General features: G+C 37.4%; 1 pseudogene; it reads right to left on the reverse strand.

Moving 5' to 3' along the window:
• Positions 1–210: 210 nt before the first annotated feature.
• Positions 211–1,223, reverse strand: LOC101568743 (annotated as a pseudogene).
• Between the last annotated feature and the right edge of the window lie 14,171 nt (positions 1,224–15,394).

The raw sequence follows: 15,394 nt of genomic DNA on the forward strand, positions 1-15,394 counted from the left end.
TCAAGAAAGAAGAGAGTATTCATACACGATATCTAACTCCTTTGTATAATAATGCATACACATCAAAATGATTACACTATCATTACATCTAGGGCTTTCTGCAGCTACAAGGTGGTGGTCATGGAAAGCACAGCCCCTGGTATCAACATCTAGAAAGCAGCCACTATCTTCTATATGTGCTCTCTTTTTGCGTTTTTTCATTTTCCTTAATCAACTCTGCTGCTGTTGCTGTTTCTTAGCAAAACTGGTAAACACAAAGTTGTAATCATTGAACATAGCATTCTGACCGTCAAGATTTAAAACCTTCAGTCTTCTGTGGTGAAGAAAGCACTGTGTGACATTTAGAAGTCTGAATGACAAACAGAGTGGTCACAAGTTTTCCTGGCTTGAAGACTTGCACAACTTTCCTGATCAGGTCAGCACAGGAGGTCTGACTTAAGCATGTTTCAAAGCTAACATAAGAAAACTCTGGTTCTGGAGTGATGTGAATAGTCCAATAAGTTCCATCCGATTTCATTCCATTCACTGAATACCCACAAGGATTGAACAGGATGGCATCAATGACAGAACCTGGTATCAGGTCATGAATTCCACTCTCACCAGTGACATCCTTTGCATTAACATCATCTTTCATGTAGAACTGGTCCATAACTCCTGGGTCAAACTCACTCATCAGAATTTCCAGGGTCTGATATGGTTGGCTGATTACTCAACTCTCTGGGAAATCCAGAGTATACAAGTTCCAACAGTCAAAATTTATAGCTCCTAGACAGTATGCTGCACTGTTTAGAAAAATTTCATTAAGAAACTCTGTTTCTTCCTGAAAATTCTGGTGTGGGTACCTTTGGTGAGAAGGCTTCACGAAATTCTTACCAGAATAAAAGAAGCTTTGAATCGAGTCAAACTCACTGTAATCTCTAGCAAGCAAGCTTCAACAGGGAACCAGTGCTTTCAGTAAAAGGGTGGTACCACATGTCTTCAAAATGAAACGTCTTTTGGAGACAAACATGCTACTCTTACCGAGTACATAACCTTCCTGCTTGTCAGTTTTTGTCACGCTTATGATTGAACATTGCACATCTTTCAAACTTTGCACATCTATCCTACTCAGATCTTGGGATAATGCGAAGATCCCCAGATCCCTGGTTGGCGTCGGGTTGCTGACGGGAGAACCAAACCTCCAGCAGCTCTTCGGGCCCTGCGAAAAAATGTGCAGTTTCCATCACCGTGAGACGAGTGAACAACCAACAACTGCAGAAAATCAACTAAATTAAATCTCTTCTCTTCTGCCGCTTCCAGGTATGTTGCTAAAAAGTTCAGGTTCCTTTTTTTATTGCTGTAATTTTATAATGTTTTTTTAAAAAGGACTAATAACATTTTCCAGGCTATTTGTGAGCAAAAGTTGAACGTGAGTCCGTTGGAAACAGAGGCAGGTACACTTCAGTCTCTTGTAGTCCGCCGCTTCCCGGTTAAAGAGAGTAGAGCAAGCGATAGCTAATGAGGCTGGCCTTAGTGTGTAAGCCACACATCTGATCTTAAAGGATAGAATCTTAATGTTTATTTACATTACTTTTAATTAATTCTTTCCATGAAGGAGTCCACACTGATCCTCTCCCTTCCCCTAGTAATCCAGTCACTGGAAATACAATGTAGAAGACCCCAAAGAAAATTTGCCTAGAGGAGTAGACTCCTAAAGGGAAACCCTTTTAAGGTTAAATGCCCCTCGGGCAAATATTTACAAATAAAATGCTAGGTAACATTACAAAACTGAATTAAGGTTAGAAGTAGTATTTCTGGCGTGTCTCAGACCATAGAACTCTCTAGAAACACCGCTGTCTTTTCCAGTTAGCTGGCTCTAAGTACCACATAAAGAAGGCGGAGAAAGCTCAGCAAGTAAAAATAAGATAAAACTAAAATTTACAGTGCACTTAGATTCACAGCAACAACAGTAGGACTGGCATGTTTGCTTCTTTTTCACTGAATCACACATTCACAAAATTGAAATTAGGGGTTTTACATGAGGGACAAATATGAAAATTTATCTACCACTTTACACAGTATAACAGATTTATTGGATTTTCTTTATGTGAAATTAGTAATATTTTCTTTAAATTAAATAACAATAAGGTCTTATAAACTTCTTAAAGAAATAGTCTAAAACAACCAACCTTATTTTGTAAAATAGATTATCAGTGATAGAAAATAGAACTATGCCCTCTGCTAGAACATCATTTTATTTCCATAATCAAGACTCAGACTATTCACTAATCATTTGCCTAATAAAAAGTACATCAGGCTGACAAGTGTATTTTAATTAGATAAAATAAGATCAAACAACTATAGCAGTTTATGTCCACTATAGAACAATTCCTAACAGGAAGAAGGAATTAACCACTAAGATTAGAACTGGCCCAGATTGAAGTTTGAGAAAAGTTTAATTATTTGTTGTTTACTCAAATCTTTCGAACAGTGGAAATATCATAAATCTGTTTGATTTTAATATTATGGCTGTTCAATATTCTCCAAATTGCATTCAATTTAGGTATGTCCATACATTCTGAACTTTTTGTTTGTTTGTTTGTATTACAAGGAATGTCTAAGACACCACAACATTGTTCACGTGATTTCATTTTTCACCATGTCCTAAATTCGAATGGAATTTTTGTATGAAGGCTTTGTGCACTTTTTATGTGTCAATTGAGGTTTTTCTTTCTTCTAGCCACACTGGCAATGCATACTTCACTGAATTCTCTTGGGTGTTCAGCACATGTCCTCATGAACTACCAATCTTCACTACATCAGTAGTTGAGGCCCAGTTCCAATTTCTGTTTTCTTGTATTTAGTATTCTCCCTGGCTAAAATATATCATGAGAATGGATTACTTCAAGGAAAAACTGGGTGACTATCACTTTCTACCTAGTTACCTGGAAGGAGGTACAAGAGCATCATCTTTACTTTTTGAATTTTCAAAGAATGATATCATATGAATTTGGAATTCTATCTGGTACCATGTATTCTCTACCACCTTTCCTAGACAAAGATGCATCTGTTAATGTTACTTACTTACTGTGCAAACTGATGTTTAAAATAGCTAATTAATATATCTAAGATCATTCAACTAGTACATTATAAAGCTAGAATTCAAATGCTGGCATCTTGCATTGCACACTAAACATGTGCTCAAAGTATAGAGAAAACACTTAATTTTTAAAAACAACTATTACAGTAAAAGTAAATTGCCATTAATCCTACCCAAAATACTCATCTTGCTTCCAACACATTTATTTCACCTTTCTTACTAATTTCTGAAGCAGTTCTGCAAGTCTTCCTTTGTGGGTGTATTAGTTGCACTGTGGAAGAAATTTTGTTGTCCTATAGTCATCATTTTGGTCCTAGCCTTTCAAGGTCAGTGAGGACTCAGGACATAGAAGAAACTGTACTGTAGCATCCTGTAATTCAGTGATGTCCCAAGTTTTCTGACCAAGGAGATTATGGGGCCACAGGGGAAAGTGATCGATGGTGTAGTGTGCACCTAAGAAGAATCACATGAAGAGAAAAAAAAAATAAATGATAGCTTAACTTCCATGATCTTAAGGTCAGGATTTTCATTATTTTTAAAATATGTTTAGTACAGGGGCTAAGTGTCTCACTACATAGATCAGACTCATAGTGATCCTCCTTTTTTCAGCCTCCCAAGTGGTGGGATTATAGGTGCACACCACCAAATCCCGTTTCAATCACCATCTCAGTGTACCCCCAGGGGCAGGGCCAGAATGACACATTGGGGATCCAACCCAGTCCTGCAGGTGCTTTAGTCTGCTTAGCTATCTGCCTAGCCCTACAATTTTCATTATTAAAGCAGGAAGAAAATAGAGTGGTTGAGAGAAGGAACTGTGAAATAGAGCTGAACATGGAAGCTGCTGAAAAGCCTCTCTGGAATTGTTTGAAAGAATCCCATACTCAATATAGTAGTAAATGTGAAGCAGTATTACAAATTATTTGTAAGGAGAGTGACTTCCAATAAGCTTTTTCTTTTCTTTCTTTCTTTTTTTTTTTTTTTTTTTTTTTTTTTTTGAACCAGGTATTGAACTCAGGCCCTTGTGCTTGCCAGGGAAGCACTTATTCTACTGAGCCATCTCCCCGGCCCCTCCAATAAGCTTTTTCATGATAAAGTGCTTGTGAATAAAATCAGCTACCAGAGCAGCTCCTAGAAGACAGCATCGAGGCTTCATAGCCCCTTTCTTGCGAACAGGTTGTATTAAAAATCTACTTCAAAGTCAATTATTTAGCATGCAGAATCAACTTCACCATAAAAATAGTGCTCAAATCAAGGATTAGCACTATGGTTCTAATCCAAATCTGGTCTATCACCTGTTTTATCATATAACCTACAAACTAAAGAAACTTTGCACCTAAGTAGGTAAAAATATTTAAAATGACATATGATAGAAGGTACATGAAATTCTACTTTCAGTGCCTGCTGATAAAATTTTATTGGACTGTAGTCATTCATTTACAGGTTGCTTATAGCTGTTTTCATGTATAAAGGCAGAAGTGAGTAGTTTTGACTGAGATCACTTGACTCACAAAGCCTGAGTATACAACACATATACACTTTATCTGGTCCTTTAAAAGTCTGTTGATTGTGCTGGTTAATTTTATGTGTAAAATTGCCTCAGATAAGAGATGCTCTGACACCCAGTTAAAAAAAAAAATCTGAGTATGTCTGAGTCTTTCTGGATGATATCAGCATTAGAATCAATTGAATAAATAAAGAAGGTTCAGCATCACCAAAAAGAAAAAAAGGAAAGAAATTGTGTTGTCCTAAATCAATCAAAAACCTTTACCTTTCATGATGATTTGGACTTTTGAGAAAAGCTAGAGATCACACAGTACTATATCCCATGAACACGGTGAATGAGGACATGCCGCAATGTTTCCATGAGTCTTGGGTGGGACTCAGCTTGGCACCAGCATTCACAGTATTTTTGATCAACTCTCATAGAGACGTTTCTAGGAGACAATGGCACGACAGTGCAAGAGCAGTGAGATAAGTGTACTTGAAGGCAGGTGGAGGATTCTGAGGAAGAATGATGGTGATGTGCCTTGTACTATACCAATTGATTTTAATTTAAATATTCACCCTATATTTTGACCATCCTTGTGTATGCGCTGTGAGCTACCAAAAACCTATCCAGAACAAAATGTTGATGAAGTGTTGAGGCATCTTCACTCTTGTCCTATAGATTTTAAACTTGAGCTAAGCTTGTGACTTTGCCCTCGGGTACATTTTAACATTTATATTCCTGGTCACACTAGATTGCCTCATACTGCATAAATGAGGTTCAAGTTTTCTTTCTAGGTTTCATATTTATAAACTGCTAAAATACTTCCATTCTTGAGTTCATAATACAATATAAGCCTAAGAAATCTACCTAAGACAACAGGGGAGCAAAGTTAAAATACATTAAAAAAAATACACTGATATGTTTGTGGTTTCATGTTTCTTTCTTTGTTTTTACATTGTACTTTCCTGTATTTCTAAATTGATGAACTATAATTAGTAGTTGATAGACATTCTATTTAATAGAAAATAAATAAAAACTAAGAAAAAATATATACATACACATATATTACTTTATTCTCATTCTTTTGATAAATATTATACCCACAATAATAAATAAAGGGAGAAAAATTGGAATCAAAAATATTATGGATTTGCTGTTTTATTTGTTTTACTTAGGTAATAAGCTTTTAGACATTTTAAATAACTAATAGTATTCATATTTGTCAGTGCTGTTCTTTTACTTAATGGAAAATGGCAGTAAATTTTCAGCTTATCATGATTTCACTAAGCAAAAGTACCTGAACAGAATATAAAAATCTTTTATGTATGGTTCCCAGTTTCACACTGTTAATGAAAGAATTATGGATCATCTAGAATAAATAATGAAATTGTCAGTCAGAAACACTCCAAATTATATTTCAGTAGTAGTGAAAGGTTTTATGAAAACTTTTGAACTTATTTATGTGGTACTTTATTAACAATATAAATAAGAAAAGGGACAATGAGATACTTCAATGGACTAAGCATCTACTTTGGTAAGTGTAAGGACCAGGGTTCGATCTCCAGTCCCACATGCTGTGCTGGCCCTGACCCTGGGGCTCACTGAGCCAGCCACTGGTCTGAGTGTGGTGGCACATACCTGTAATACCAGTGCTGGGTAGGCTGAAAAAGGAATTGGAGCTGCATAGTGAGACCCCATGCCAAATACATAAATGAAACACACACACACACGCACATGCACACACGAATGTTGGATAGTTTTCTACATGGTAGTAGTGTTGCTTCTTCCTTTCTCATTATGATCTACTAGCCTTACTTTATACCAGAATTTGTGGGGATGAAGGAAATTCACAAACCAAAGAAATACACAGAAAATGAACCAAGGTATATCTGCTCTTTAATGATGCTAAATAAAACCAGTCAAGTTTCTTACAATTAACAGAATATATCAAGCTTCAGTATGTATAGTGGGACTTGAGACAACACAGAGGAAGACAAGGTAAGTGCCCGACTGTAAGCAGCCTGAGCAGCTAAAGCTGCAGAACCACCCAGCTGGAGCTTGGTGGCTGGAGGGTGGACACACAGAGAAGGTGTCCCTCCTGGAGCCCATCCAGTCACCCTTGGTGTTGGAGAAGGCCTGTCAGTGAGGCTCCAAGGTACATTCACAGCATAGAACTTCTCCGTGAGCTTGGCCACGAACTTAGCATTTCTAATCAAATACTCCAGCCAAATTAAGAGTTTCTATTTGGAATAGTTCAGATACTTAGGATTTTCTTTTCATTTCAAAGATGGGTAGAGAGAAAAAATAGCCCTCAAATTCCTTATGTGCTCTGGAAGTGCACAATTTTGAACAGAATCTCAGACAAAAAAAAAATTTAATACACAACCTGCCATCTTTAACTAACTATTTAGTAAGGATATAATGGTGATAGGCTGTAGTGAAGCCTCCCATTCAGGCTTTATTAGTTTAATAAATCAACTTCCATGCATTTGCTATTCTATAGCAGTATTTTATTATGAGTTACAGGAAGTAAACTGCCCTTGTCCAAATAAATAAAGCAAGTACATCTTCAGATTCCTCATTCCTGATTTTGTAATGTTGTTTTCTAATGTTCATCACGACTCATTTATGCAAGTTAGGTCTCTCTCAGGGATTCTCAAGTCATTAGTGTGAATTAGTAGAGTATTAACTACAAAATGACAGATACTTCCAAGAATTTTAAAAGAAATGCACTCATCGGCACGGATTAATGGGAAGCAATTTATCTCTTTCTACATTTACAGCTCCCACAATGAAAGCAGACGGGCCACAAATACTCTTTTCTGAAGTGGTCATCTTTAGTGGTGAAACTGCTAACACAGCAATACTCTAGGTCCCTAGCTCCAGCACAGACTCACAGAGAAAGCCAGCATTCTGTAGAGGAGTGAATCCTGAACTGAATGACATTGAACAAAAGCCGTGTTCCCCTCCTGGCATTGTCTGGCCAACGCCTCTCATCACAGGGTGGCTCCTTCTGTGACGATCAACTACTTTACACAGTGTGTACACTCTCAAGTCACTGAAACCGGCTGATGATTAGAAGGTTGACAAAACATCGTGTCGTCTGCCCAACTCTACCCTATGCGATTAGTTCATTTCCACAGGTCCTCGGGAGAAAATAACCCCATTTCACATGGAAAACTGTGATGTCTTAAGTTAAGTTTCCCAAGATTATATTGCTGGGAAGTTCTCACCATCCCATTATCCTCTAAGTCCTCCTGGGTTGGAAGTTTGATTTAAAAGAAGCGGTCACAGTTCATCATTTACAGGTTTTACAGGCTAGAGAGGCAGGGGCCAGAGCAGGGGCCAGTGCTACATCTCCTCTTCTCATGTATACAGTCTTCTCTCCAAACAACTCTGTGTCTTGTACCTTCAGGATATTCTTCTTTTGGAGTAACAACTGCTAGGGTTAACCAGAACTACTACTTTTATGTTTTTGCTAACTCTTAGAGAACAGCACTTGTGAACTCACTTGGAAGGGGACATTAAGAGCCACGCAAGAAGTACTAGTTTTAAACACAAAAATGCTAAGCATCAAGGTATTCCATATTCACGTTAGCTGAAATTATGGTATTTGAAATTAGATAACATAACTGAGAAAACGTGAAGCTGTACTTTTGTATCATTACTTACATACTAAGCCATTACTACCAGTTTAAATAGGAAAAGCATAAAATCAAAGGTGACTTTTAAGGTAAATCTGAACATTAAATACCAAAAAGAAACACAATCACTTTACTTGTGTGATTGTTCTTAACTCAGAGAAAATATCCCATCCTTCTTTTAGGACTCCATCTCATCTTTAACTCAATGTAATCACACTTTTGCTCACAAAGAACCCCTGATTATCCTACATAGGTTCCAACTGTATGCCAGCTTTTGTTTGTGTCTTTCTTATAAGATTCAAACAATTTGTCAATTCTTGTCCTATAATAATCCAATGCATCATATTTCCTTTCCAACAATTTCTAGTTCATGTTATATTGTCGGATACTTAACAGATGCTCCTCCTCTTGTTCCCTGAGTCATTGGTCAAGGATATTTGCTTTCATTCATTCATTCATTCATTCATTCATTCATTCATTCATTTATTCATTCATTCATATTTGTGAAAGTAAAAATGAAATTTATTAAGGGTCTGAAGTAAATAAGTGAGATAATACTATGGAAAGAAACTTAAATTTGAGGACTAATGATAAGCCCAGGCAGTGGATTCAAAGTAGAATTTCTTTATAGTGCATATTTAATGAGCTGTAATGCCAGGTATAAAATCCAAATTCAAAGATCAAAAGGCAAAAACATCTGTATGATTTCTTAGCTGTGGAAAGTGACTAGAGATAAATTAACAGTTATTGTGATCCAGCAAGTGTATAGCTTTCCTGTTCCAAAATACTGTCTTTTACATTTTCTTAACATAGTCAATTGCTTTTGCTAATTCACATTAATGAAGAGAAATCCTTAAGTAAATCATTAATTTCCCTTTGAAAGGATTCTAAATTAACATGACGAGAGGTCAAAGTTAGACCATAGACTTCAAAAGTGAGTGTTTAATTGAGTAGATTTAACTTATCTTCCCATGATAATTCACAGTGAAAGCACTGACTCAATTGAAAATCACCACGAAATAAAGCAAGACACACTGAAACTTCATTCCATATATGCGATGAATCATTTCTCTTTAAAGAAAAATGTAGTTACTGATACATTTAGCAATTAATTTCAGCTGACACATAATTTAAATCTTTGACAAGAAAAATTGGGTAACTTTGATGCTTTACTCCTAAAATTAACACAGGATGCCAAATTTATGTGTGAAGTTTCCATTGTAAATAAACAGACTGTTTACCTTAAATGATTATTTATGCAGAAAGTTGCCTGATGGGACTCAAAGCAGAGTCTTCAGCTCTTGAGGCACTTATCTCAAACATGAGCTCAAGAGATCAATGAATTTTAATGAAGAGAGTGGAATGAAACAGAAATCATAACAGACACTGTAGGACAAAATAACAAGCAAAAATGTAAATTAACCTTCAAGTGATGATCTTTGGTGTAAAGCAACGGGTGGACACACAGAAAGAGGATAAAATCATCATACTGGTTATGTCAGTGGTGACTCTTCTCATCTGTCAGCTAAGAGAAATGGGCAAATTTTAAAAATGAAACTCATTACTGTGCACTTGCCATCACTTGTGAGGCATGAGTTCAAAGCCACCTTCTTCAAACAAATAGTCTTTGTGACAGTGTAAAATCCTGACAAGTCAAAATATAAGAAGGAAGTCACCTTCTCTTGGAATACAGTACAAAGGACTGCCCTTTCCTCGAGAGGTCAGGAGGTCAAGGCAAAACAAAAGCAAATAGAGGTTCACAGTGCACAGCCAAAATAGAGGTTTACAGTGCACATCAAAATGGTTGATATTTACTGACAAAGACAGTAACCATGGAACACTTAAGAGGCAGCACTGCTGCTTCTGTGAGCATGGAAAGTTTCTCTGAGGTGAAAGTAGCAATTGTAGCCCCACCATAATTTAAATGAACCAGGGGACAGACCTCAGTACCAACATCCCTCTTTCACTTCTTAGTTCCACATGATGCTCAAGTTCTGTGACTCATCCAGCCTGTGTCCTAACTGAAGGATCAGAGCATCAGTACCAAAGGTGAAGAGGAGCATCACCAACGGCGGCAGTAGGTGCACTCACCCAGTTTCTTCTGGGCTCACAGGTGCTCACAGATTTCACACAGGTTGCTTGACTAACATTTGAAAACCATCTGTTTCACTGATACAGGGAGACCACCTTGGGGGAGCTCTTTTTATTCCTAGGCACTAAAGCAGCTGCTTGCGAGCTCACAAGAAACTTTGGGTGTGCGCTTCCACCTGAGGTCATCGTGATCTCCTCTTGACCTCCACTCCCCAGCTTTTCCAGTGGCTGAGTAGTTCTCTATTCCTTTGTATTAAACCTTTCATGCTGAGAACCTACCATGTGTCTGCTTTTTTCTTAGGCAAACTGTGATAAGAATTCTTTACATTTGGTACTGGTGTTCTTATTCAGTTAAGGAAACAGGCTTGAAGAGTCACAATCTTAGTGGTCTGGATGCCTGTCTGGTAAGCACAAGGACCCAGGTTTGATCTCTAGTACTGCATGCAGTTAAGGCACTGCACCAAGGTGGCCACCAAAATGGCATAGTGGCCACACCTATGATCTCAGCACTGGGGAGGCTGAGATGGGAGGATCACTATGAGTTCAAGCTGCATAGTGAGAGCCTGAACCAAACACATACATAAATTTAAAAAAATTTAAAATCTATTCACAAGAAATGAAGTTTTAGTTAGGAGAAGCTTATGAGATAGATGCAGAGTAAATAAAGGAGTAATCCAAATAATAAAAACCACTGATGTTAGGGAACTTAATAAATTCACATAGCACATGCGGAAAGTGGAGCAAATCACAATACAGCCAAACAAATGATCCAGCACATCAATATAGCAATGGTTCATCAACAGAAATAAAGATGTATTGAGTCCCTCTAAGACACAGCAGTCTGTACTACAGAGGTTAAAGCAGCCACCCGAACCAGAGGCAAGAGACAGAACCCAGACATACAACCATCCAATCATGCAAACTGCCTCCTGAGTGCACAGGAAAGTGCTTAGAGAAGGACGCAATGGCCTGAGCGGTACAGCATGACACAGAGTCAAAGCAAAATGATAAGCCAAACTTTGCTATTTGGAAATGAGTGAGAAACAAGGGAAAACAAAAGGAAAGTGATTGGAAATAATCCTAGAGTCCTCTGAGCCATAAAGCTGCCCACATATATACTCCATGAGGTTAGTCACTGGGAGGGTGTCATCAATCAGTACAGTCACTCTGAAAGACTCCCTCGGGGAAAGTTAAGGAAAAATAGAGACCTAAGTAGCGCAATACATCAAACCCATGAGTCTGGGAATAGAGGCGTTTATGATACAAATTAGTCTAAATGACCAAAGAGAGCAAATTTTTCTATGTGTGCACTATGTATCATAAAGTATCTTGAGACCCCGCATAAAATTGAGCACACTCTGCTGGACAGGTCCACTTGTTTATTCTAGGTGTTCTTAGCTCACTTATGCAGGTTTGCAGCACGTCACTTTGCTCAACATTAAGACATTCTATTTATGTGAATTCTTAGGGCCTTCTAAGAAGTGCTATTGCATGGTGGATTCTGTTATTTTTTTCATTAATGAGTAAGGTCACATGAAGTCAGGCTTCACTAGATTGTCATGGCTGAGAGATTAGAAAAATCTCTAGTCCTTCACTCCATGCCTTCAAAGTTTGCACTGGTCTTCTACTTACTGGCATTGCAGTGGGTTTATGTCACTTCCCTCAACAGACACTGCTAGCTTCCCAGCGTCTTCTGAGGGGAATATGAATGATCATCCTGGATCTAACATGTTTCTACGATATAACCTTAGTCCATCTTTCAGGCACATCTTGTACAAACCCTAAACACTACATTCTGCAAGAACATTTTTATGTCTCCAACAATATAGCTCTTCCTTATTATTTTATAGAGCATTGTGGATTATCTGTGGTGAAATATCACTGTACTCCCTTCAATCCTTAGTGAATAACAACAGTGCCATTATTATTTCTCACATTTCTGAGGATTTCTCGGATGGTCCCTGTGCTGACTTTGCCTGTGCTCACTTAAGAGTCTGCAGCCAGCTGGAAGGGAAGCTCACTAAGAAGACCCCAGAGAGTCTCACTGCAGCTTTGGTGGGAGCTGCCACTGGCTGCTGCAAGCTCTTCTGTTGGTCAGGCTGATGTAATGACATCGCAGGCTCAGAGCCGCATTCCAAGTGGAAAAAGAAAGAAGCTGCAAAACTTCAAGCCCAGATTTTGGAAATGCTACTGTGAATTTAGCTATATTCTACTGGGAAAATGAGTCAGCTTTGAGTTCTGTTTTTATTTTTTATTATAAAAACAATCAAAAATTTGGGGTTATGCTGCATCTACTCCACTTCATGCTTTACCGCAATGATTTATAATCCTCCTACATGCACCATGCTTGTCCTTTTTCAAGGATTCTAAAAGTCTTATTTATAGCAGTAATCAAATAAAAGTCTAGTATATAGTTTTCTGCAGCTTATCCAGAGTTCTTTAAGCTTAGAAGAAAAGTGATATGTCCACATAAATACACACACACACACACACACACACACACACACACACAAATCACTCACACAAATGTGTGCACACATGTTTACCCATGTATTGGTAAGATAGGTGCACAATGGCCTTAATAGACCTCAATAGAAAAATATAGTAGAATCATAAATGACTTAAAAAGAACTTAAATAATCCCCAATAGGAAAGAGTCACTGAGTTCACTGATTCAGAATAATTCTGAAATTTAACTCCTCACTTGATACCAGTTGTTTTAACTCTAAAAGCAGGAGATGATTCTAAAAACAAACAAACAAAAACCCACTGTGTTTGTATAGGTGTGTGCCACATAGCGATGACATTTTCTCCAGGGAATTTATACATACGTGTCATGTACTGGGCATTTTTTGCTCTCCTTGGTCATGGCCCATATATGCTTTGTAGGAAGAGTTCTCTCTTCCACTGTTCTAAGTTCTTAGTTCCTTCTCTGGATTCTTGGTTCCATTCTCAAGTACTTTGTTCTCTTCTATAGCACATATTTCTACTTGAGTAGCTCCCTGGGCCCAGACTCTGCTCCAAGGATTTCTTTTTTTTCTACTGTGTCTGCTCACTCAATCCTGACCCTAACAGTTTAGTGTTGTCATAGCATCGTGTCTGGGTGTTTGTACTTACCGTACATCACGGGCACCTTAGCATATGGCATCTCATCTTGCAGTGGGTGACAACAGCTTTGTGACATGAGAGTCTCCAGCCAGCACTCCAGGTACCCAAGGGCAAAACTGCACAAAGTCATTTTTGCCTCATTCTGTTCATCAAAGAAAATCAGGCGACCAGTTTGCATTTAAGAATTGAAACAGCAAATGTTACCCCTTAAACTGTGAGAGCACATTTAGGCTACTACACATTTCATTGTCTACGTACACTTCTGTGCTTCCCAGTCCTTTAGATCAGTCACTTTGCCATGACGGTGCAGGACCTCATGCATTGTTGGACACAGTACATGTCATATAGGTGTGTGTGTGTGTGTGTGTGTGTGTGTGTGTGTGTGTGCAGTACTAAGGATTGAAAACAGGGCTTCATGCACGCTCACAAATGTTTTACCCCAGTCTACAGTGAGCTTCAGCTTCATTTCCAGTCTTTCTATTTTATTTTGAAGTATACTCTTGATAAGTTGCCCCATCTGGCCTCAGTCTCTCAGTTCTCCACCCCCAAGTGCTTAGTAACTGGTATTGCAGGCACGAGCCACGATGCTGGCTATAGAACAGCTTTTACTTAGACTTATGTACTCTACAAATGGAAGGGTACCATAGCATCATGCAAAATGAATGCAGAAAAAAGTCTTGCCCAGACCAATGGTTATGATAGAAGTAGGTTCCATGAAAAATAGAGAAAGAAACACAAAGAGTTAAATATTCGTCATGAAAATCACTAACATTCCAATGTAACCAGCCTGTTTCATGCTAACAAAGGTAAAGTATTTGTCCTGAAAAGCATACATTCAATTTTCTTTGAAAGCATTCTATGACTTGAGGTTTATTTTTGTATTTTATGCTGGACTTTGTACAACAAATGGAATTGGCCTATATGGAAACTTACTAATCACCTTCAGAGTATAAAACTGAGAATAAATCTTCAGAAAACTGAGAAGTTAATTTATATATTGTCATTTACTTATTATTAAATTATAAACTATCATTTTCCTATGTCATTTTACTATGAACATACTTTCTGGTATCATGTGAACTTTTCCCAACTATTTCCTAAATATTCCTCAAAAAGGAATTTCATAGTAAGAATAATAAACAAGTAGCACAAAGTCTATTTTACATATATTTTAAATAAATACTGAGGCATTTATTTTTCCTCCCAATGTAGCATTTTTCATGATAGAGTTTAATAGTCTCCTCATGTTCCCTAAGAAAAATGAACACAGAATATACTAGGAAGAAAATGCATTTCATTGAAAGTCTGATTTTCTGATAGTATTTCTTATTCCAACTGACTATGTGGCACTGAGAAAATTAGCTGATTTGTTTGAATCTCTATTTCTTCATCTATACAATAAAAAATAACAATTTCATTCAGATCTAAGAGCTTTAAGATACAACAGTTCTCTACATTACTTCTGGCTAACATACTAATGCAAAAGAGCTCATTAGATGTTTTCCGCTATCTATCAGTTTCATTAACAAGACTTTTACTACTTAGCAGGGGGAGAAGTGTGGTAGATGATTAATGAACCAGATCTTCAGCCTAAATATATATTCCCACATTGCCCAGCATACCAATAAACCAGGCAAGGAAAAATCGTTGGTTGAGACTATTTGCTCAGGCCACTGATGGTAGCAGTTTTTATTTTTCACAGTTAATAAAGTTAATACCTAGGAGACTCAATAAGAAAAATAGATAATAACTATGTAAATATCTGAAAAATGAGGCAATATAAAATTAAAATATAAGGGACCTAGGTGAACTTTGAAAAAGAGATTAAAGATAACCTGTAAATGAATTTATTAAGATCATTAAAGTCTCCAGCATTATGTTTTTATTATTTACACAAATGACTGTCCTCTGACCATGGTGCTATTTTCTCTCTGTTATTCTTTTGTCTGAGTACAAAGAAGTTAACAACTAGGCAACTCCAAG

The sequence above is a fragment of the Octodon degus genome, unplaced genomic scaffold, assembly GCF_000260255.1.
Source record: "Octodon degus isolate 3935 unplaced genomic scaffold, OctDeg1.0 scaffold00009, whole genome shotgun sequence".
NCBI lineage: Eukaryota > Metazoa > Chordata > Mammalia > Rodentia > Octodontidae > Octodon > Octodon degus.